We start from the raw sequence: 25,002 nt of genomic DNA on the forward strand, positions 1-25,002 counted from the left end.
TATTCATTACTCACGTGGGTGGGCCCGATCTAGTGTGGGTGGGTTATGCATTCCTTGGAATCCTGCCTAAAATAATGGGGATGGAAAAGAGAGATGGCACAAAATGAGGAACAAAATACATGCGTAATTCCCCATGTGGTTTGTACTCAGGTGGTGTGAACAGCCAGGTTGCTGCACTTAATTTTTCATGTGGGAAATGATTTGAGCCCAAGTGGGTGATGAACACATGGGCGATAGTTGACAGCAAGGCTGAAAGTCAGTGTCAAGGTGCAGACTGGGAGTACCATGGAAGTGGTGACAGGAGGCAGAGGGCAGTGACACCTATCAGAGATCTTCTAGCTGTCAACTCCATGAAGTCATTTGTGCCAATCCCACATCAAACCAGCACATGCATAAACACACACACACACACACACACACACACACACACACACACACACACACACACACACACACACACACACACACACACACAGAGAGAGAGAGAGAGAGACAGAGAGACAGAGACAGAGACAGAGACAGAGACAGAGACAGAGAGGCAGACACAGCGACAGATAGAAAATGATAGAGATAGAAAGTATTACCTTTAATACAATTTAATACCTATTTGGATGCTTTTATCCATAGGTATTATTTAAGATCAGATATGTGAGACATTTTAATAAAAATAATTCAACATAAAACATTTTGGTGATATGAACAATTTTAAAAAATTAGGCTCCTTCATTGGCTGAGTTGTGTATCAAGCAAGATCAGTATTAGGGCTGTGGGAGCCTAGAAAAATGAGAAATACTATTATCATTATTCACTCTTGGGACACAGGATGCATAAACTGATGTATACAATGCATATCAATCTCTGACTGGCCTGGTTCATGTAGCCATTAGGGCTATCTGTCCATCAACAATGGATTCCCCAGGGAAGTCAGAAGCTACAGAACAGTAGAGGTAGTTCTGAGGGAACTAAGTGTGAAGATAGTTATGTATGATACTTAGTTGTTTGGGTTGATAGTGCTGTGTACTCAGCAAGGGTTTGAGACTGTCATGGACTTTTCACAGCTTTGCTGAGAATTATGTTCAACAAGATTAAAAGACTGAAAGTCCTTTTGTTATATTTGGATAAATTCTGAAGTTTTCCTAGAATATTGATTTTGCATTTAAGTGACATAGACCAGCATGTAAAGTGTGTCCATAAAGTCATATTATAACTTGGAGGATATTCAAGAACGTATAAGCAAAGCAAGAGGTCTATCTTGTGCTTTTATGTTTTGTAGTGAAGCAGCACTCCACTGAAACAATATTATTTTGTGATAAAGTGCTTCAGGAAAACATTCAAGCCTCATTAGAACTTCACAGAGAACATCAATTATAAAGCAACATAGGTGAAGACCATTAAGCCTATCCTTGATGAGGGGAATTGTGCTTCCAGATTAAAATATTTGACCCTGTGTTCTATGAAAAGATACGCTGCGAAGAGGCTGATTTGCACAGCCTGGGCCTTCAACAGAAGCAAGGTATGATGGAATGAGAGTAACACCTGCTACTACAGCCAAAAGGTCAACAAGTAAGGTCTCTGATAACTCAGATGATACAAAAAATTGTCAGGTCCCTGAGGTTCAGTGAGTATTGTGCATGTAGAGATTATATTTTAATGAAAAACTCTGTTATGTACTCTATTCTTATGTACTCATACAGGTGTTTGCTTAAAAGGAGCCACTCAGTTCCTTTCTGAGATGTAGTTTCTATAACAACCTTTAGTATGACTTTTATAGCTTAGAAAGTTAATGCTTTAGGGTAATATGAAGTTCTAAATAAATGCTGCTTCACCAAAGCTCAGTAGTAAGTAGTAAGATCAGTAGTAAGCATGGCACTGTAGGGATGTGGTGGGAAGACATTTCATAGAGTTGGATCTGAATGTATAGTTTACTTGATTTTATCATAATGTAATAATAGTATTATATATACCTCCATAATTGTATAAGAATTGAAGTGCTAAGAATTCATTTTGGCAAAACAGTCTTGGCTCATGCTTTCATTGCTGGACTTTGGAGCAGAGGCAGTCAATGTTCTGAGTTTGAGGCTAGGCTGATATACATGGTGAGTTTCAGAACAGTAGGTCCCCACAGAGAAATTCTGTCTTGACCCTCCAAAAAATAAAGCGAAAAAATAAAAAAGTAGTTTATAATGTCATATTTTATTAATGGCTTTTATTAATTGTAATTCAAAAATGAAGATTTAATTTATTTATGTATGTGTAAATGACGAATTAACATTACAAAATATTACCTATAGTTTGTCCACATGGGCTACAAGTATAATGGATTTCTCTATTCAGACATCATATTACACCAATTATCAATTGTGAGGTCCCTGAGGTTCAGTGAGTATTGTGCATGTAGAGATTATATTTTAATGAAAAACTCTGTTAATTAGATTATTCTTATGTACTCATACAGGTGTTTGCTTAAAAGGATCCACTCAGTTCTTTATACGTTCTAGAATATCCTCCAAGTTATAATATCACTTCTTATATCCTTGTCTAATTCTCCATCTGAGGTGAGATAATAATAATTGTATTGATAAGTGTATGTGGTCATTCTGTCCCCATGGTTTTTTCTTACATAACACAGCTTATTGCATTTTCTCTGGTGGGAATATGTTTTCTGAGAATCCATGAATTTTCTTTTGGGGGGATATTTCCTGGACTAGGGGCCCTGAAATCACTTACACTATCAAAGAAGCTCATTAAATTCCAAGTTTGAAAAGGTTTCTTAATATTGCCTCATATATGTACATCAAAAATAATTATTATGGGAGTGGTGTCTGTTCAGTGGAGCTGCTGGCATACAGAGCAAGGAACATATACCTGTGCAGCTGTCAAAAGTCTTTCCCTTTGCTGCTTTGAGCTTTTGTGTAATGTGTGTGGCTCAGTTCCATCTGTAAACCCAACATCTTCCTGGGCCACCAAGCAGACATTTAGAGCAATTTTCTATTAATTTTATGGATGCCATATCCTGATTGAATAGACATTTGTTCCTGTCTCTCTAGGAAAAGATAAATAACAGGAATGTATGTCAAGGAGCAATTTTTAATTTGTATTTAAATAATTACTATGTTTTGAAGTTATAATATGATTACATAAGTTATTCCTATTTTCCTTCCTATAAATCCTCCTATTCATGCTTCCTTACTCACCTTCGATTTCATGATCTTTTAAACTATAAGTTGATATTACACATATGAAACAATAAATATATGCATATATATTTCTAAGTTAAGAAGTACATTGTGTATGTCTGTGTATTGTTAATTTTATATGATTCAGGGCTGACCATTAACCATTTTTGTGTGTGGTTCCCTTGTTAAATTTTTTTTCAAATCTCCTGGATTAGTTATATTTTCTCCAATATTCTTTGCTTTACCTCATAGGAAAGAAATTTTTTTAGTCTTTTGAGCATTCCTATGGACACTTGTCTAAAATACACATGGAACTCCAGCTGTCATCCATGTACCTCAAATTGTCAGAAGTATATTCTTCAGTTGTTTATTTGATACCAGGCCTCCTGTTATTCTTCTGCTATTTCCCGAACTCTTAGGAAACTTTTATTTCTCCAGCATCACATGGCAGATTAGGAGCCTGTAGAAACACACTGAGTTAGCTGATCCACCAGAGGGAACACAAAAGAAATTTATCTCCTTTGCATTAAAATCTTTTGCTGCACATCTTAAAAAGTATTGTGTTTATTAATACTTCAGAGGTTAATTTTAATATATAGGAAGTGAATAGAATGTTCCTATCTTGTTCTTATTTTCAAGACAATATTATTAGTACAGGATTTCTTGTGGTTCTGTAAATATTTTAAAAGAATTTTTACCATTACAACCAAAGAATGACATATATAGAGAGAGCTGTATTGATTTTCAATTTCTCACTCTTCATGCTTTAACATTTCTGTTTTATTTCAGGACCCTGATGTTCAGGTCACAAGCTTGTTCATGAGAGTGTCAGACTCAGTCATGGAAGAGAGATGGTTACACCCAACTGCTTAGGGTTTTTACTTTTCAGCAATTATTTTCTTGTATGTAACACTGAATTATATATTTATATTTTATGTGTTAGCATGTGTGGTGGCCATATTTTCAAATCCTTATGTTATGTGTACATCTTACTATTTTTAGATGCCACAGGATATTCTTTTCATCTAGATGTAGTTTATGATTTTTAACCATACAAACACCACCTGTTCATTTTCTCCAGTAGTTTCTCTGAGGACAGTATCCAGTGAATGCGCTGTGAAATGGCATACAATTGAATCTTTTTCTTTTTATCTTTTGGGAAAATGCTGAAAGTTTAGGACTCTAGGTATTTTCTTCCACTTAAATTCATGAAATTACAGTTCTACCCTTGACCCAAATTGTTGAGTCTTTTTTTCTTCTCAGATTAATCTTTCCTTTTTTTGAAGTTACCATGAATTTTTATTCGTTAGTTCATTACTAAAAGAGTTAATGTGTTTGGTTAATTACAATGCATTTCATTATGAAGCATGAAATAGTCATGTCATACATACTTCATGGAACACAGTTTTCCACCATGCTTACTCACATGTATGGAAGCCCAGTATTTCTTCTGTAAGTCTGGGATTTTTTGCTCCCTTTTATATTATTGAACAGTGTGTCATACAGTAAGTCTGAAAAGAGTTGGGAAGGAAAAATGTCCTCTTACACATAAAGTTTCAAGATACTGAGAGTCAAATCCTCCGTAGCATATTTTTACAAATGTAGTTTTGTTGGAATGCATCCCTAGTCACTAACTCACGGTGTGTTTGTGAGACTTTTCATTACTGTGACCAGTGATTCAAAGGAACATTTCTCTTAGCTTGAGACTGCAGAGGGTGCAGCTGGCTTGCTGCATTGTTTCCCAGTCTCTGTTAAAACAGTGTTTCATTATGGCAAGACATTAAAAATCACAGAAGTTCACTTCAAGACAACCAGGAAGCAGAGGAGAGTGACCAGAATGGATCAGATCCAAGATGTACCCTCCACAGGTTTGTCCTTGGAAACCTTCTTCTGTAATGAAATCCCACTTTCCATAGTTTACTGCTAGTCAGATTTTAATTCATCAGTAGTTGAAACAACTAATTAGAGGACCCTCCTGTTTATATACATTCACACATATACACCCAGAGTGTGTTCCCCTTCACCACCTGCTTCCCCATTTCATTCTGGATAGTTGATTACTCATGTAAATAATAATAATGAACTTTAAATTTTCTTAAATTCTAGAATTTGCTGAGGTTATTGGACTTAAGAACATTATTTGATTATTGACTGCTTCACTTGAAACCTGGCTATGCCCTTTTACAAAATATTAAATATCTTGTTTGTCATTCACACCAGACATCTAAAAACCACAAATGTGTAGTATTTATTTTGCCCACTAACTGCTTTGAGGAACCCTGCCAGGATAATATGAAATGTAAATGACAAGGGTGGATATTCTTAGTTACTAACCAACACACAGAAACACTGTCTTTAAGGACCTGCTAATTCCATACATAATATGCCATATTTTCTGTATGGTGGAAGGGATTATCTTGGTTTTTCTTTAGGCATGTGGATTTATGATTTTCTATCCTTTTTTAGTTTTATTTATTTTATTCTCAAATAAAATCCAAAAAATGATTTTGAAAGTTAAACATTAAGTCTTTTCCCATTAATAAGTAGTCCAATTTTTAAAATAATTGCTGATATTCAAAAGGGAATTTTTCCTGAGTAGTCAGGAAATGAAAATAAACAAGAATATGAGGTTGAGACTTGATACAGAGTAGCTCAGCCTTCATTATTATCTTCAACCATGGCAATTAAACAAGATTATATTTGTGGGATGATGTAAAATACAGGTATGGATTTGAGTCATTTAGCACTTTTTTTTGTAGAAAAAAAGTTACATGTATGGAATTCAGTACAATGTGACATACTGGTAATTAATAAGATGAGGAAAATAATGACACGCAGAAAATGGGAAAAATTCCTGGAAATCATGGAGTTTACTATGTAGAGTTCGCAGATTATCAATAATGATTCTACATTAACATAGTCATGTTTAAAATAAGTTCAAAATTTGAATTTGGATATCTATGAGTATCTCACTGTGTAAGTATTTCATACACTCTCCCAGTCACACATTGATATTTTAAGAACTAAAGTAATACTACAATATGGTTTGAAGTTGATTTTATTTAGTGGAATCTCCTTTCACATATACATAAAAGAACTTTATAACTAAGAGGCTAATTAGATAGGTTTAAAGTTAAAGCTAGTGTAGACTACATGATTATTCAGGATCCAAATCCTAATTAGAGAGTTTCTAATCAGGAATGTAATACACACCCTTAGAATTAATTTTCTCTTTTCTTCTTCCATGTCAAACACTCATTTTAGCCTGCTTGAAATAAAGTCCATTAACAGGAAGACATGGGTATTTTTTAATCAGATATAAGCAATTAACAATACAGAGCTTTGGCCACACATATAAGAAAATCCTAATGTATGTGAAAATATGTAATCCATGCCAATTCATTGCCCTAGGATTGACAAAGAAGGGTAAAGATTCTGCAAATGAGAGGAAAAACACAGTCACAGAGTAGAAAGAACTGAACAATCATACCACAATCTTGTTCACAGTCTTAATTCAGTAGAACATAAGTTGTTACTCTACATCACAAAATGCACCTGAAGTATACCCCACACTCAAGTTACCTTTACAGCAACCCAATTTGGTATAATGAGGTGAAATTCAGATTTTGAATTAGAAAACTATGCAATTGCTAGTCGTTAAATGTGGAATATTAGATATAAAAGCAAGACCAACTTTCTCAATTCTGTTCTATTCATAATAAATATTCAGTGCTTCTATTTTCTGTATTTTGGATTTATGAGACACATTTTGCCTTCAATGTCATCCAATCATGATTTACAATAGCAGAAATGAATGTGTTTACTTTGTTGTCACTTTTACTAGACTTTTATAATAATTAGATAATTGTGGTTATCATAATTTTTCATTAGTATGGCTACTTCTTCATGTATCATGAAGATTACAGTATGTATTTTTACCTGCAAAGAGACAAAGAACCACAGAAACATACTGTCACCCTCATGACCAAGGGCAAGGATACAAAAAGGACTAACTGTAAGGTTCAAAGAACACACATAATACACAGACCTCATTACTTGATATCAGGGATATGGAGGATGCAGTTATATGATCCCTATTAGGGCACATTTATATCTCATGAACTTTGTGAAGTGCTAAAACCCTGGTGAGGTTCCCCATCAGACCCATTTACAAGAGGGTTCACACACACACACACTTATCAGATATGTGCCTTTACAGCCTTCATGCTTTAGAATAAGATATGAGAAGTATGTCAAGTATGTCTAATTCTTTATCAATATTGTTAGAAATTACGATTTTCACTAACTGGTTTTATCAGGAAACACTAAATAGCATTCATTCTGGAATGAATTATGGAATACTTAAGTGTCACTTCTTAGGACTAACCAAATAAAGTAGTAGTATTCTATACTCTCATGGTGGTCTCCGGGATTCCCCTTACCAATAACACTAAATGAGTTTTCTCCTCCCTGTCTCTAGAGGTATTTTAGTATATATATTAAATACTATATATTAAATTATATCTCTATATATCTATATCTATAAATATATTATTCATTCTCCTGGTGAGTGTGCTATATCCACAACATGTTTAATTTCAATTCAATTTATTAACATGTATTTTATTCATAATATCTAATTTGGGGATAAATATAATACAATGATTTCCTTGTCATTTTTTAGAATCCGTAGTGTTTCTGTTTTTCTTCAGATTACCCTTTGATTCCTAATAGTTCTGCTTTGCCAAAACACCTAATCAATTACTACTCGCATCATCCTGATTATCCTCTTTAAATTTCCAATAGTAAGATATTTTATAGGTTTTGGTCAATGGGCTAATGCACTGTTTTATAAAACTCTTGATTCTATTAATTAAATTGCAAAGCAGCCTGCTTAGTAGCTAACATTCACTTGACAATTATATTTTTCTCTAGGATTTCTCCAAATATTTGTGTTACACAGAAACATTATTTAGGGCACATAACTAATTTTCCATGAATTGTTTATGGAGTGTGACAAAAGTGAAAATGGCTTCCTATAGAGAGAAGAGTTTATAGTTTATTATGAAGGTAGGGGACTCCGTTTGTGTATCCACATATATAAAGATATGGTCCCTGGTGGGCAAACACAATCTGCTGAAATCCTTGTGTGGGATACATGAAATCTCTAGATGGATAGAATAAAACTCTAGTTTACTTTGGGAAGAACAATCATGTTGTTCTTGATGTGGGAAAAGTGACAAGTCACTGAAGTAAATTTGTAAAAATAATGGAGATTATAATGAAAATTTTTACCTGGTTGTTTGTTTTTATAACAGAGTCAGAGTCATGGTAGAGGTATGGACAATATAGTTTGTTGTGAGCTATATCACTAACACTAAGTCACCCGGAAAATGACTATGTGTCATAATGTTGAAGGATAGTGTATAGTGTTATTTGAGAATTTTGAGAGACAACAGGTAATGGAAATTGTTGTCATTAAGATATATTCTCAATAATAAAATGAAAGCATATGGCCCCCAGTATAACACTCATGTAGTCATACACACATGAACACACACACAAGTATACAAAAACATATGCATATCCACAATCACACACACACACACACACACACACACACACACACACACACACACACACACACACAAAGAGAAGGCAGAGTTCTCAAAGTTAACAAAGAATAGTGTCATGTGTGATGGTGGAGGTATTTTAGATTAGGGTTTGGATGTGGGCCTTTTACAATATTTACAATATTTACAATAAATATTGTATGTGTATACAATATTTATAGCTGTATATTAAAAATATTTTAAATTGTTTTATTAGTTCAAATTAGAAATCAGCTTGTTTCACATGTCAATCCCTGCTCCCTCTCTCTTCCCTCCTCTCTATTCCACCCCCCACCAATCCCTTACAACTGCTACCCAGTCCTTACAATTGCTACCCAATCCCTGCTCTGCTACCCAGGGAGGGTACAACCATGGGGCATCCCAAAAGTCTGTCATATCCTCCTGAGCCTAGTCCCTCTTCCATGTTTCCAGGCTGAATAGGCTTCCCTCCACATGGTATGGGCTGCCAAAGACTTACCTTAGTCCATGGAAAAATGTTGATATACTACCAGAGGTCCCATAGAGTGGCAAGGCCTACACTGACATTCACAACCACGGGTATTTTTAAGAAATAAACGCATCACACAAACAGTAGTAGATTTTGTCTCCAGTATGTTACATGCACACCAGAACTGCATGTGCGCGTGTGCACACACACACACACACGCACACACAAACGAGAGAGAGAGAGAGAGACAGAGAGACAGAGAGACAGAGAGAGACAGAGACAGAGACACACAGAGAGAGACAGAGACAGAGAGACAGAGACAGAGACAGGGACAGAGACATACACAGCACATGCATTCAAACGTAATACACACAAACAGTGGAGTTTTCAGTGTTAGAATAGAACAGTGATAGCAGATATGAGGAAGTATTATAGGTTAGGGTATGGAGAATGAATTAATGAAATACACAATATCTGTATCTTTATATTGAGTAAAATATTTTTAAAGAAATAAATGAGCCATAGAAGCAATAGAAAAGTTTATCTTCTGGCTGTCAACTCCATGAAGACATTTGTGCCAATCCCACACCAAACCAGCACATGCACACACACATAAACACACACACACACACACCAATATGATAAAGCATAGTGGAACTTTATCTCCTTTTCAGTAAAATATATAGCTGCACACCTTAGAAAGTATTGTTTTTATTAATGCTTCAGAGATTAATTTCAGCCAAATTATCTTCTTCATAAATTTAAATCCTATATTTTGATGTATGTATGAGCTGTTTAATTTTACTTAAGTATATTTTAAAAAAATAACATTAGAATATTGTACCATTTTACTATTTCCTTTTTCCCTTCCAAATCTTCTCATTTACACCTCCTTTTTTTCTTTTAAATTCATGGTCTCTTTTTCATTGTTTGTTCTGTCACACACACATATTCTTTTTCTTTCAGTCACTTTGTCTTTGTCTCTCCATCCCCCCTCTCTGTTTGTGTGTATGTGTGCTTGTGACTCTCTCTCTCTCTCTCTCTCTCTCTCTCTCTCTCTCTCTCTCTCTCTCTCATAAAAAAACACACACTCCTAAACACATAAACACAAAACCAAACTGTGTGTTATGTAATAAAAATGCAATTTTACTGTATTTTCCATTTATGTCAATATTTGAGAAACATTTTACCTAGTGAATCTTTTGGCCATTTGTAAGGTGAGTTAAGTGATTATAAGCAAAAGATAATTTTGAGTAATTTATTTATCCGATATGATTTTGTAATTATACAAGTGTATGTGTGTGAGGGTTTATGTGAAGTGTTGCATTCCAGGTAGTGTGAGTGGAAAGCTCCTCTCATGTTTGTTCTTTTTTTTTTTCAGCACAATTTCTTTGATACTAGATTACTCATGGTTCTGTACAAATGTTATAATAATTTATTCATTAGGACAAATAACAACACACATGGAGTTCTGTATGCCCACTGTATATAATCTCTACATTGCTTGTGAATACTGCATTCATAATAATATTAAAACTACATGTCTGGGAATTTGGGAATTTCTGTAGCTTAAGTAGATTTTACTAATCATGCCAAAATGATTATTTGTTTAATGTATATGTTTGACTGTTTCTAACTATTTGTTCTTGAAATTTGCCCTCTTATTGCATGGAAAGTCCCACAAGCTTGCTCATGAAAATCTCACACTCAGGCATGGATGAAATGCTTCTCCCCAACAACTGAGAAAGCTTCATTGAAGACAAGCTCAACATACATTCCCTGTGGTATTGTAATTCTTGCTTTGTTTGTAGTTTTCATATTCAACTACTAATTTTTCATTAACCATGTCATATATTAAGGGGGATAAGAGCAAGAGAGCAAGCAAAGAGATAAAGAGATCAGAGAGAGGGCACAAGAACAAGAGAGAGAAGTGAGCAAGACAGAGAGCTGAGAGAAAAGAGCAAAAGAGAGAGTAACTTGACAGGGGTCTGTCATTTAAAGGGGTCCTTACAATAGCTTGTAGACTTAGTTACCATGAAACCCTGGGGTAACCAGGGTACTTCCTGAGTGGATTCTGCCAGGTAACAGGGCCAGGCCAGAATAATGCCTGAACCTTTCATTCCCACCGTTTCTTATTATTAAAAAGGTGGTGTGTTAGACATGGCAGGATAGAGAATAAGGACATAGAGTTCTGAAGACTGCTTCCTGCTGACCTAGTTGGCATTGACTTTAATTCATACACCTTACTTTACTCTCTTTGACCTTCCTTTCTCAGACCTTTATACCTTACATTCTAAAACCCCCATAACTTGCATTTATCCACCTGTGAGAACCTACCATCCTCAGACCTTTGTAACTTACATTCCCAGACCTTCATACACCATACACTTTCCTATCTTCACATAGATAAATCCTAAATTATTTTTCCTGAAATCTGTTTTGCTTTAAGCTGGCAAGATTACCAGTTGTCAAAAGCATTAGAGTTCTTGAAAGGAAAAGATTTTACCTGAGTTAATGATTAAAGAATAACAGAGATTTGTCAGCAGGCAGCATTGACAGCCAATTCCCAAGGTCCCCCATGGTTGTGGGCTGCAGGACATTCACCTTCTTGCTGATAGAATGTGACCAGTTTGCAGTGAACTGGCAGATGAGTCAGTTGTTGGTTCAGAGAGAAGGATCCCTGTGTCCCCTGTGGTGATGGGAGAGACCACGGGAAGTGCCTTATCAGGTTTCAGCATCAAAAGTGTTGTTCTTTTGTAAAAGTTTAAAAGTTAGAGAAATAGAAAAAGAAACCGTGAGATGCCTTTTGGCATTTATTACATGAGTTAAATGATAATATGTATATGATAATTTTGAACCTGAAAGTTATCCCAAACAATTTTGTATCTCTCTCTCACTCTCTCCTTCCCCCCCTCTCTCTTACTCTCTGGGTGTGTACGTGTAGGCAGATTGTAACATTTCAGTAGTTTTGGAAAACAAGCAATATAATCGGAATTCAGTGATTTTGTTTTCAATTTCAGAAGAGTTTTGTTGATACAAAATTTACTGTGGTTTTGTACATATTCTATATTTTCGTTGATAATTAGGACAAAGGAATGGCTCATAATGCAACCTGAATGTCCACTTCATCCAATCTGTTCATTACTTGTGAGTATTGCATTTTTATTAATATCAATATAATTTATGTATTAATTTGATATTTTATCCTCATTTGATCTTAATAATCAAAGAAAAATGATTTCCTGTTTAAGCATACATATATATATATATATATATATATATATATATATATATATAATTAATAACTATTAGTTTTTTTTGTTTTTTTTGAGACAGGGTTTCTTTGTGTAGTTTTGGAGCCTATCCTGGCACTCACTCTGGAGACCACACTGGCCTCGAACTCACAGACATCTGCCTGCCTCTGCTTCCCGAGTGCTGGGATTAAAGGTGTTTGCCACCAACACCTGGCTTAACTATTGCTTCTTAACATGATCCTTTTCCTTCTATGATGTTGACATATGACCTCCACATCCTGCTCTTGATGGTCTCAGACTGAGGAACTTAGAATGTCCTTCTCTGACTTCTCATGAGAAGTTTTTGCTGATGACACAAACAGCGCACCTACTTTCTTATATTGTAATTTGAGGGTCTTTCTTCCTTTTCTATTTCACTATTAGTTTCATGTGTAGAAAACTCAATGATATTTTTATAGTTCTGTACATATACATTTTGTTTCCCAGATCTACCCTCCATCCATCATCCCTCAGAAAAGGTTTGGCTTCCCAGGGATATCAAACAAACATTGCATAATATGTTTACCATATTTTAACTACGTACATTCATACATGTCTTACTATTTCTATGGAAATCACATGATATTCTTTCAACCTACATGTAGCTTATATTTCTTGCCACAGAAACACCTAATGTTCATTTTCTCCACAAACTTCCCTAAGCATAGTGTTCTAAATGTTCTGTGATGTGCTGTCCATCTGTATGTTTTCCTTTGTAACTCTTAGGAAAGCACTCTACCTTTTAGATTCTAGGTATAACTTTCCATTTAATTTCATGAAATTCCAGTTGTATACCTGACCTTGTTTGTTGGGTATTTTGTCATCATAGATTAATCTTTCTTTTTTTTAATTAGGAAGGATATTAAACAGAAGAGAAACATAGTCACCAAAAACAGATTTGGGGATGTTAGCCCCTTTCTCTTTTGTCAAAAGCAACCAGGGACCTTCATTATTTTAGCAACATTGCAATGAATTTTAACAGTTGTTTTCTGAGTTTCAAGTGTCAAAATGTATCTCAGCCAAGGCACATCAAACTTACATTGTTGAAGCTGGCTTTGAACTACTATTCCCCCTGCCTCCACCTCCCAAGTTCTATGATTACTGGTTGGGTGACACTCAGCCTGGGAAACTTACTAGAATTTTTCCAGAAATGATTGCTAGGATTTCTTTTATGATCAATATTTAAAATATTTAAAATAATTTCTGTAACCTATTTGAGTATACTTCAATGATAAAATACTTAACAAGCAAAAGAATGGTCCGAGGCTCAATGTGAAAAAAACCTTAAAATATTTTAAAAATTAGTCAGGGAATCAACCATATACACATGAGTATTACCAAAGTGCCACATGTTTTTGAGGCAAAAGCAACTGTACCACTTGACTCAAGAAATCTGAGGTGATGCCAGCCTTATTACATATTATTCTGTACTTAATACGTGTAATTTTCCATTTACAACATTTACAAAATGAGTTTTGTTTGTTTCATCCCAATTTTTCTCACCCTACTTTTCTGCTGAATTCATATCTTCTTCTAATTGCCTTACAGTTTATTTTAAGAAATTAAGTGCTTCATAGAAAGCTTAGGTATTTACATAATTTCCACATCTCTATCTCTCCAACCCTTTGTGTGTACTCCTCATCCCACTTTCATATTAATGACACTTTCATTATTATTATTGATAACACAACACACACACACACACACAAACACACACACACACACACACACACACACACACACACACACACACAAAGATAATCTACTGAAACCTATTAGTGTTTCTTATTTAACACTATTCTTTGGGTATAATGATACAATTTGTAATGCAGTTAGTGATTAAAATGTTTTATGAAATTAGTGGTAGTATTATCTAAGTTCTATGATGTTAACACTCACATTACTTTTGATGTTTTAAATTATTAGGCATAAATTTTTTTAAAGTTAGGCAAGCATTGCATACCATTAGGCTGATAATATAGTTATTGACAAGCTGTAAGGCCTCTGGTGCATCTTTAATATCTTGCCATGCTGGTCTTTTAAAAGCATGGTAACTGGGTTGGACACTTGTCACATTTCTCCCTAACTGCTCTCCTACCACCATCATTTTCTCTGAAATCTAGTCCTCATAGAAAAAGTATGACATATTCAAGTCAAATTCTTGTGCATGGAAATCTAAGATTCAGTTATATCTGAGAAAGGTATTTACCTCTTACTTCTTGGAAGAGCCAAGTACAATAGTAATAGAGTAATAGACTGTACTTTTGTAGTAGACTCTTGTATCACCCCTTGAAAACAATTGTATGGACCAAGATATTTGTATGTACCTCCTATTTTTAGGGGAATAATATATATATATATATATATATATATATATATATATATATATATATATATAATCTCCTGGTTATATTATCATCCTTTGTCTTTCTAGTTTTCTTCAGGTTTATTTCTTGAGTCCTTACAGAACTGATTTGCAGAAGTAAATGTCGAAGTGTTATTTATGTAGTCCCAATAGACCTTTAAAATTAGAATAGTAAGATATTTTATACTTTTTGGTCACTGGACTTTTGCAGTTTAATATAAAAAGATTTGATTATATTGAATAGGAGAAAATCCAGTCTTTTGTGGGTGTCTGAATATGGGCTGATTATTTTACTTTTCCAACTGGTATTTCTCCAAATATCTGTTTTTCACTGAGGTATCTTCTCAGGAATACTACTAACTAACTACAACTATTTTATGCAAGCTCAACATTAGGGAAAATGAATTTGTTGACAGGCTGGGGTACACAGACAGAGATTAGGAAGTCTGGGACATCTGTCTGTGCACCTATATAAAACTTATAGCACCTGTTGGGAAAAGGCAATCTGATGAAAAGCTTTGGGGGGAGTAGAAGCAAAGTGTAGATGAAAAAAAATGAAGTTTTGTTTGGGAAGAACAAGGATGTTGTTCTTATATAGGAAAGATGTAGGGGAAAATGCTCACCATAGCCACAAAGTGGGTATGGACATGGTCACCTGTGCCAGTCCCCAAGTGGATAGTCAGCATTTCCCCCTACAATATGACACAACCTAAAGTGGAACAAATGGAATCAGAACTAGATTCATAACAGATGGTTTATTAGGAAAGTACTTATGCAATGGAGCCACTGACCAGGTTAACAACAGATGACTGCTCGTCCATTTAGCTAGGTGGGAGAGTGAAAAGAGGGCCTCAAGAGTGCATCTCTGATATTTAAAGACTTGCTATGTCACTCTGACCTCGCCCAAGTTGGCATGGCCATAAAAGTATCTGTGCCAGCCCCCAAGGGGGCGTGATTAGAATTTCACCCCGCAGAAACAGACAATAAACTGAAGCTAATTTGCACAAATTATTATTTTATTACAGAGTAGAATTTCAGTTTGTTTGTCTTCATAAGAGAGTAGTAGGAGGGTCATGGTAGATGCATGGACAATGGAGATTGTTGTGCAGCATAGTACTAAGTTGAGGTCAACTGGACAATTAAAGTGATTGGAAAAATCTCAGGATAACAATCTTTCTGTTGTTGGTAACAGGTATGCTTGATACATATATGTTTGATTTCTACCTGGGAAGCCATATCAGTGACTGAAGTGTCAGTAAGCAGCTGCAGAGGAAACATGGCTGCTTCAGTGTTTACAGCAAATGTCTTTTATGATGACATTCAGCTATGAGAGATACTTTAGTTGTAAGGAAAGAACTATAGCAAAAAGCTGTGTGAGGCTGACAATTTGATAATGGCTTCACATACTGCAGGTAAAATAAAATTCAGGTAAAATAAAATTCATGCAAATTTCAGGTAGTATTCTTTATAGTTATGGAGGTCAAAAGTTTAGGAGCCACATTTAGACCAATAATACAGAGCAGCATCTGGCATCCCTAAAGCTGGAACCTGATGGAATCATGTAGCCATAAGTTAGTGTCTGTGGTAATGGTCATCAAATATTATTCAACACAGAAATATCTAGAATTGCAGAAAAACTTCCACATGACCTATTTTAATTAATATTTACTCGCATAGATGTAATTATGTGTAACTAAACAAAACTGAGGAATGCTTCAGAATTTGTATATTCTTCACACAGAGCCTGCATGCATATGTTCAGGGCTTTATTATTTGTCTCATCTGTCCCATCAAAGGGCACTCCCTGGGGAAGTCAGCTTCATCATATTTTAGCCTATGTCATTACAGGTAGCTCTTCAGCGAACAGTTAGACCCTGTGAGTTTTTCCCACCCACTTTGGCATTTCAACTGGAAGTGAAGTGTCATTTTGATTTTTATTAATCTTCATGTATTATTTTGAGGTTTAGTCAATGAACATTTACAGTCTCTTACAGAAGACACTTTCTCACAGCAAACATACTATTCCTCCAGATCTGATAGTCTTTCTGCCACCTCTTCCACAATATTATCTGAGTCTCAAGTGTAGAGTTAAGGTTTTCTTTCTTTATTCACCAGTTGGTTTTGGGCATAGCTCAATCAGTTGCATTTTGACCAGTGGATTTTGTAATGGATCCTTCTGCTGCTAAACGAAGCTGCTGTGCTGAGCATGAGTTCTGTAATGATCTGGGTGTTAATGGATACATATATTACGTAGGATAGATATTTTACTGCCTTAAAATTTTCCAGCTATAGGTTCTTTTCAAATATCCATATCTCCGTATCTAAGTGTATTTTACTGACAAGAGATATCAGAAAAATCTCACATGTGGAGTTGAACTGCCAGGCCTCTGGTAACCCAGTAAAGGTTAAGCTTTGAAAATGATGTTGTTTGAGGAAATATAGGAAGATCATGAATTTACAAAATTTGTGCACCAATGTTACCACAGTGTTCAAATTAATATTGCAATATAATATTCAAATTAATATCAGCACAGATATAAGCTGAATGACCTAAAAGACTCTCTCTACCACATTAATATTGTAAGAAATTCTAAAATCAAAGTATTGGGAACGTGTAGTAAATGTGAATGTTTGGAGTGAAGCTTGGCTCACATGTGATGTGGCATTTAGTAGAGATTCCTCTGTACTGCTCATGTCTACTACATCTTAGTGGCTCAGAGTAGAACACCATAGACACGTTCTTACTTGCTAATATTTCAGAAATTAAATTTGAACTTGAGGGATATTTCAGAAATTAAATTGGAACCCTGAGTGCTGAGGAACAAGCACTCGGGGTTATGGTGAAAGAATACTGGAGGAACATGTAGAAGGTCAGCCTTTATCGTCCTTGACTTTCATTCTAATGTTACTTTTCTTTTTTGATCAAATATGCCTAGGTGGGAAGTCGTTTTAGGCAGGGAAGTTGTCAAGTCCTAGGACTCTTAAGACTGGTTCTGTAATTTTAGTACCTGTGGTAACTGTCCATCTAGGTTCTTGATTTTATTATTAGGAGGGATGTGTAGTGTCTGGTTTCACTAATCTACAGTTCATGACACTACGCTTCCAAATTAGCAACCAATGTCTCAGCCTCCTACATCCCTGTTCTAAACACCTCACATAATTTCAGATTTGAGAAATTATTATTATTTTAGTGGAAAACTTTGCTGTGTATAATTACATATTTCTTTTTATCCTCATTATCTTTTGAGACAATGGTCACTTATCTTTCATTTACATAATTCAACCCCTGAGTTATTTATTACACTATTGAGTAAATTCCACCTATATTCTATGCAAGTATTACTTGTTAAAGTACTGAATCTTTAGCTTTTTTATTGTTTAATGAAATATTGAAGTGTATGTGGACAGCAGTTAGGAAATCATAGGAAAAACGTGTGGAGGAATAAGGAAAAAGCTATGGCCTAAATTCAGACTGCAACATGTCCTTAACTTTGCTGGCAGAATTAAAAAGTTTCAGTTTTGTTATCTGTGCTAACAATTCATTCCAAGACAGGTGATAAGTTCACATAGCTAGTAATTGTCTCTAGGATAGGCATACACAATTCTCATTATGATTCTATAACCTATATGTTATAGTCACCTATTGCAAACCTTTGCAAGTTTGTCCATCCATTTTCATTAAACTTAAGTTCAAGTAGGCAGATAAATTTAAACATTTCCATGGACTTTTATTCATTTAAATTAGAAACAAGCTTCTTTAACATGTCAATCTCAGTTCCCTCTCGCTTCACTCCTCCCCTGACCCCACAGACCCCCATCCCAATCTCATTCTGCTCCACAGGGAAGAGGAGGCCTTCTATGGGGGATATTCAAAGTCTGTCCACAGGTGGCTTTAAATTACTATGTTATATAGGAGTATCTTTTAATTTATACATCTGTTGACCTGGAGAATTTAGCTGTGACAGTTTTGAAAGATCATCCTATGTAGGATTATTTAGTTCCAGTATATGTAGAAGAGCAGCCCAAGTAAGAAGACTGTTATCTGATTTCAGAGCCTATCCCTCCCTCCTATTTTATGCAACTATGCTCAAATTCTACAGGGACTCTGATTGGGACTTGAGTGTATAGGGTGAGAAAACTGAGGGAATGATGGCTCTGTCTATGTTATTACAGGAAAGAAATCATTTCTTGTAGGTAAAATCATTGTGCTGCGGCATTTGGTTGGTAGTGCTCACACTGCAGTGATTATTTCATCTATGTGGAGTAAGTAGTATCATTAGAATTATTGTTTTCCCAGAGCTTATCTTGGTGGTATAATAAATATGTCTGCTCTTTTGAACATATTAATTAAGAGTCATAGGCATAGTCTACATCTCTTTCCAAATGTTGGTTTATTCATTGCACTGTGTTAGTGGGGTGTATGAACAAATAATGCAGATGAATTTGGTAAAAGAAAATGATGTTCTTCTTGATGTGGGGAATAAGAAAATTGTCAGTAGACATTTCTGTCCCCCAAACCACTCCCCATATAGCTGTACAGGAACTTAAGACTAATTGCAAAATGGTCAAAAAGTCAATGACTTTTTTATCTATCTCTCAGAAATTAATTCATTTCCATTTATGTATGTGCTGCCCTGAGGCCTCTTTACCTCATTACATTCTTTTGTGTCAGCTAGATTTGCATATCACGGTGTCCTTCTGACTTTAAACTTCTCCCCAGTGTTCTCTTTGCCATGAAAATCCTGCATATCCTTTGGCCAATTGCCATTTTAATAACAACAATAGTAAAATGTCATCATAGAGTGTAGAGGGATTATTCCCCCAAAGTTGCATGAGGGAGGACACATTGCATAGGTAATATTTACATGACTGTTTGAATGTACATTAAATTGGCAAGTAGTTTTACAGTAATGGAATGTACAAGGGTGTAATAACATGCCACTCCAGTTACACCTTATGGGCAGAGTGTATGCATAGGGGAAATAGAGTACTGTGGTCTTTTTCACTACCATGTACTATGTTAGGCATTGTTTTTGTGTGTACACATGGTGTCTGTTCTGATGCATACCCATCTGGGACATAAATTCCATGGACATCTGAATAAGCAATATGCATGCTAACACTGGTTATAATATTGCAGGTGTGAGACTTCATAAATAAATTGTGGACTGTAGAAGAAAAGGATATTTTTTGTTTAGCTGAGTATATGGAAAAGTGTCATAGAGTATAGGAATAATATAGATGAGTCCCAGTGATCAGCAAAACTGGATTCCATGGGGAGAATCAGGCAGTAATTAGGAAGCAAATAATTTATACATACAAATAGTTACCACATAAGTACTCCCTTTAATACATTTTAATACCTATTTGGAAGATTTTATCCAGAGGTTTTATTTAAGACCAGATATGTGAGACATTGTAATAAAAATAATTCAACATAGAACATTTTGGTGATATGAACAAGTTTCTAAAAACAACAAAAAAAGACTCTTTCATAGGGTGACTTCTGTATCTGTGCCACAAGGGGACAAACAAGATCAGTCTTAGGGCTATGGAAGCCTAGAAAAATGAGAAATATTATTATTATTCACGCTTGAGACACAGAATGCATAAACTGATATATAAAATGCACATCGTTCTCTGATTGCCCTGGCTCATGCAGCACTTAGGGCTACTGAACATCTACAATTGATTCCCTTGGGAAGTCAGAAGCTACAGGACAGTAGATGTATTGGGGGACCTAAGTAAGAAGACAGTCATGTATGATGCCCAGTTGTTTGTGCTGTGTTCACAGCAAGGGCTTTGAGAGTGTCATGGTCCTTTCATGGCTTTGCTGAGCATTATGTTCAACAAGATTAAAAGACTGAACGTACTTTTTCATATTAGGATGAATTCTGAAGTCTTAGGAGAATATTTATTTTGCCTTTTAAGTGACAGAACCAGACATATAGAGAGTGTCCATGAAGTGATATTTTATCTTGGAGGATATTCAAGAACATATAAGCAAAGCAAGAGGTCTAACTTGTGCTGTTATGATTTCCGTTGAAGAAGAGCTCCTATGAAAAAATACTGAAACAATGCATTATTCTGTAGTAAAGTTATTCTGGGAGGCTTTCAAGCCCCATTAGAATTTCACAGAGAGCATCTATGATGAAGCAATATAGCCGAAGACAATCAAGTCTATCCTTGAATTGGGCAACTGTGCTTCCAGATTAATATCTTTGTCCCTTTCTTCTGTGTAAAGATATGTCGCAAAGAGGATGATTTGCACAGCCTGGGCCTAAACAGAAGAAAGGTATGATGGAAGGAGAGGTGACACCTGCTACTACAGTTGAAAGGTCAACATGTAAGGTCTCTGATGACTCAGATAATACTTACAGTAGTCAGGTCCACAAGTTCCAGTGAATTTTGTGCATGTAGAGATTATATTTTATTGAGAAAACTGTGTTAATTAGATTATTCATATGTACTCATGAAGGTGTTTGTTTAAAAGGATCCAATCAGTTCCTTTCTGAGATGTTGTTTGTATAGCAACATTTAGTGTGACTTCTATAACATAGAAAGCTAATGCTTCAGGGCAATATGGAAGTTCTAAATAAATGCTGCTTCACCAAAGCATGAGATCAGTAGTAAGCATGGCAGTGTAGGGAAGTGGTGGGAAGACATTTCTTGGAGTTGGATCTGAATGTATAATTTACTGGATTTTATTATAATTTAATGATTGTATTTTATATAATTTCATAATTATATAAGAAGTGCTGTTAAGAATTCATTTTGGCAAAACAGTTATGGTTCATTCCTTTCGTCCGAAGACTTGGGAGGCAGAGGCAGTTAAATTCAGAGGTTGAGGCTAGCCTGTTATACATGGTGAGTTTCAGAACAGTAGGGCTCCACAGAGAAACCCTGCCTTGACCCTCCAAAAATAAAAGTAAAAAAATAAAAAAGTAATTCATAATGTAATGCCTTATTAATGGCTTTTATGAATTGTAATTAAAAATGCAGAGTTGATTGAATTATGTATTTGTATATATTTGTAAATGATGAATTAACATTACAAACTACTACCTGTAGTTTGTCCACATCTGCTAGCAGTTTAATGGATTCCCCTATTCAGATAACATATTACACCAAGACCTACACACTCTTCTTGTTTCCTTGCCTAATTCCCAATATGAGGTGAATTAATAATAATTGGATAGACAAGTGTTGTTTATGGTCATTCTGTCCCAATGGTGTTTCCTTACATAACTCAGCTTAGGGCATTTTCTTTTGGAAATATATTTTCTGAGAATGCATGGATTTCCTTTAAAAGGGACATTTCCTGGACTTGGGGCCCCTATTTCACTTACACTATTAAAGAAGCTCATTAGCTTCCATGTTTGAAAAGTTTTCTTAACAGTCCCTCATATTTGTTCATCGAAAATAATTATTATGGGAATGGTGTATGTTCAGTGAAGTTGCTGGCAGACAGAGCAAGGAACATATACCTGTGCAGCTATCAAAAGTCTTTCCCTATGCTGCTTTGAGCTTTTTGGTAATATGTGTGCCTCATTTCCATCTGTAAACCTAATAACTTCATGGTCCACCAGGTAGATATTTAGAGCAATTTTCTATTAATTTTATGGATGCCCTGTCCTGATAGAATTGTCATTTTTCCTGTCTCGCTATCAAAAGATGAATAACAGGAAAGCATGTCAAGGAGCAATTTATATTTTTGTATTTAAAAAATTAATAAGTGTTGAGGTTACAATATGATTACATAGTTTATTCCTATTTTTCTTCCTAGAAATCCTCCTATTCATGCCTCCTTAATCTCCTTTACTTTCATATCCTTTTTTCAATATAAGTTGATATTACATGTATGAAAATATTATTTGCATATATATTTCTAAGTAAAGAAGTACACCCTGTATGTCTGTGTAAAGTAATTTTATATGTTTTCAGGGTTGCCCATTAAACATCTTTGTATGTGGTTAACTTGATAAACTAATTTTTTTCAAATCTCTTTGATAAGTTATATTTTTCCAAGTATTCTTTGGTTTACCCCATATAAAATAGAATGTTTTATACTTTTGAGCATACCTACAGACACTTATTGTCAAAAGTCCATATGAAACTCCAGTTGGCATCCATGTACCTCAAATTTAAAGAAGTATATTCTTCAGTTGTTTATTTCATACCAGGCCTTCTGTTATTCTTCTTCTACTTCTCAAACCCTTAGGAAATTTTCATTTCTCCAGCGTCATGTGGCAGATTAGGAGCCCGTAGAAACACACTGATTTAGCCCCTCCACCAAAGAGTGCATATAGGAATTTATCTCCTTTGCAATAATATCTTTTGCTGCACGTCTTAGAAAGTATTGTGTTTATTAATACTTCAGAGCTTACTTTTAATATATACGAAGTGAAAATAATGCTCCTATCTGGTTCTTCTTTTCTTTTTTTCTTTTTTTTTTGAGGTATCTCATAGTTTTATTTTTCACATAAAAAAGATGTCTTCTCTAGTCTGGTTGAAAAACATGGAAAAATATAACCTACACCTATAGCCTGAAAGTATACTTCTTTTTTTTCATTCATTTATTTAGTTCATAAATAAAGTCATGCACAATTATGATAGAGAATACAGTATCTTAACAACGATATGACTAAATTAAACCAATTAACATGTTATATCACACATATTCATCATTTTTGTTTTGAGAACACTTAAAGTATACTATCTCACAACTTTTAAAACATAGCATATTGTTATCAACCATATTTATCATGCTCTAGGTAGACCTCAAGACTTCAGAGAGTCCATGCCTCTTGTCCAACTGCAGTTTTATATCTTTAATCCAATCGTTTCCCCATTGTTAAAAGTCCCACATTGAAGCCTAATAGTCACAATTCTGCTCTCTGTTCCAAAAAGTTCATCATTTCTAGGTTACACATAAAATTAAATTGTGTGGCATTTGTCTTCCAGTGTGTCACTTTTTATTGGCAAGCATATAACTTTACTAGTTACTAAAGATGAAATCAAATTTGCATGTACAGGTGAGCACTCACTGAAACAACTTGGATTCATCACATATTTGAGTTTCAATTTGCATATATATACATATATATATATATATATATAGAGAGAGAGAGAGAGAGAGAGAGAGAGAGAGAGAGAGAGCAATAATGGCAATATGTTATGCATCAAGAGCAGCTACAGAATTTCCAGGTTCTGTAGTCCTTTGCACAAAATTGTGGAGACATCCATCACACTCCATTTAAAAAAAACAAAAAAACAAACAAACAACAACAACAAAGCAAAAAACAAAATCCCAGAAAACAGCACAGTTCTGTTACTCTTGTGGTACTTGGCGCCATTTTTTTTAAATTAGTTTCTCAGTCATCATCAGGGAGGAAACCATTCTGAACTCCATCATTAAAAACAGCTCTGATAAAGCATGGTCACTGCTATGTATCATAAGGCAGGTCCACATATGAGTGAGTACATATCATGTTTGTCTTTTTGTGATTGGGTTACCTTGCTAAGAATGGTTTCTTCGAGTTCCATCCATTTTCCTGCAAATTTCAAGGTTCCATTTTTTTTTTCTGCTGAGTAGTACTCCGTTGTGTAAATTACCACAATTTCTCTTCCCATTCTTCGGTTGAGGGGCATCTAGGCTGCTTCCAGTTTCTGGCTATTACTAATAATGCTGCTATGAACATGGTTGAACAGATGTCCTTGTTATATGAATGTGTTTCTTTTGGGTAAATGCCTAGGAGTGGAATTGCTGGATCTTGTGGTAGACTGATTCCCATTTTCTTGAGGAGTCTCATACAGATTTCGAAAGTGGCTGTAAATATTGGCACACCTACCAGCAGTGGAGGAGTTTTGCCCTTTCTCCACATCCTCTCCAGCAAAAACTAACATTGGTGTTTTTGATTTTAGCCATTCTGACAGGAGTAAGATGGTATCTCAGAGTTGTTTTGATTTGCATTTCCCTGATGACTAAGGATGTTGAACACTTTCTCATGTGTCTTTCAGCCATTTTAGATTCCTCTATTGAGAATTGTCTATTTAGTTCTGTACCTCACTTTTTAATTGGGTTTTTTTGGTGTTTGGGGGACTAGCC

General features: G+C 35.1%; 1 long non-coding RNA gene across 3 annotated transcripts in view; it reads left to right on the forward strand.

Annotated features, from left to right (window-relative positions):
• Positions 1–25,002, forward strand: part of LOC103161296 — a 73,443-nt gene that overhangs the window by 47,285 nt on the left and 1,156 nt on the right. For all 3 annotated transcript variants that reach the window (XR_004769161.1, XR_004769163.1, XR_004769162.1), the window contains 6 exons: positions 1,274–1,513; positions 2,456–2,555; positions 3,966–5,044; positions 10,913–11,020; positions 12,323–12,383; positions 21,139–21,245. This is a non-coding gene — a long non-coding RNA (uncharacterized LOC103161296). The remainder of the gene's footprint in view (positions 1–1,273; positions 1,514–2,455; positions 2,556–3,965; positions 5,045–10,912; positions 11,021–12,322; positions 12,384–21,138; positions 21,246–25,002) is intronic.

Source organism: Cricetulus griseus, chromosome 3 (genome assembly GCF_003668045.3).
Source record: "Cricetulus griseus strain 17A/GY chromosome 3, alternate assembly CriGri-PICRH-1.0, whole genome shotgun sequence".
NCBI classification, from domain to species: Eukaryota; Metazoa; Chordata; class Mammalia; order Rodentia; family Cricetidae; genus Cricetulus; species Cricetulus griseus.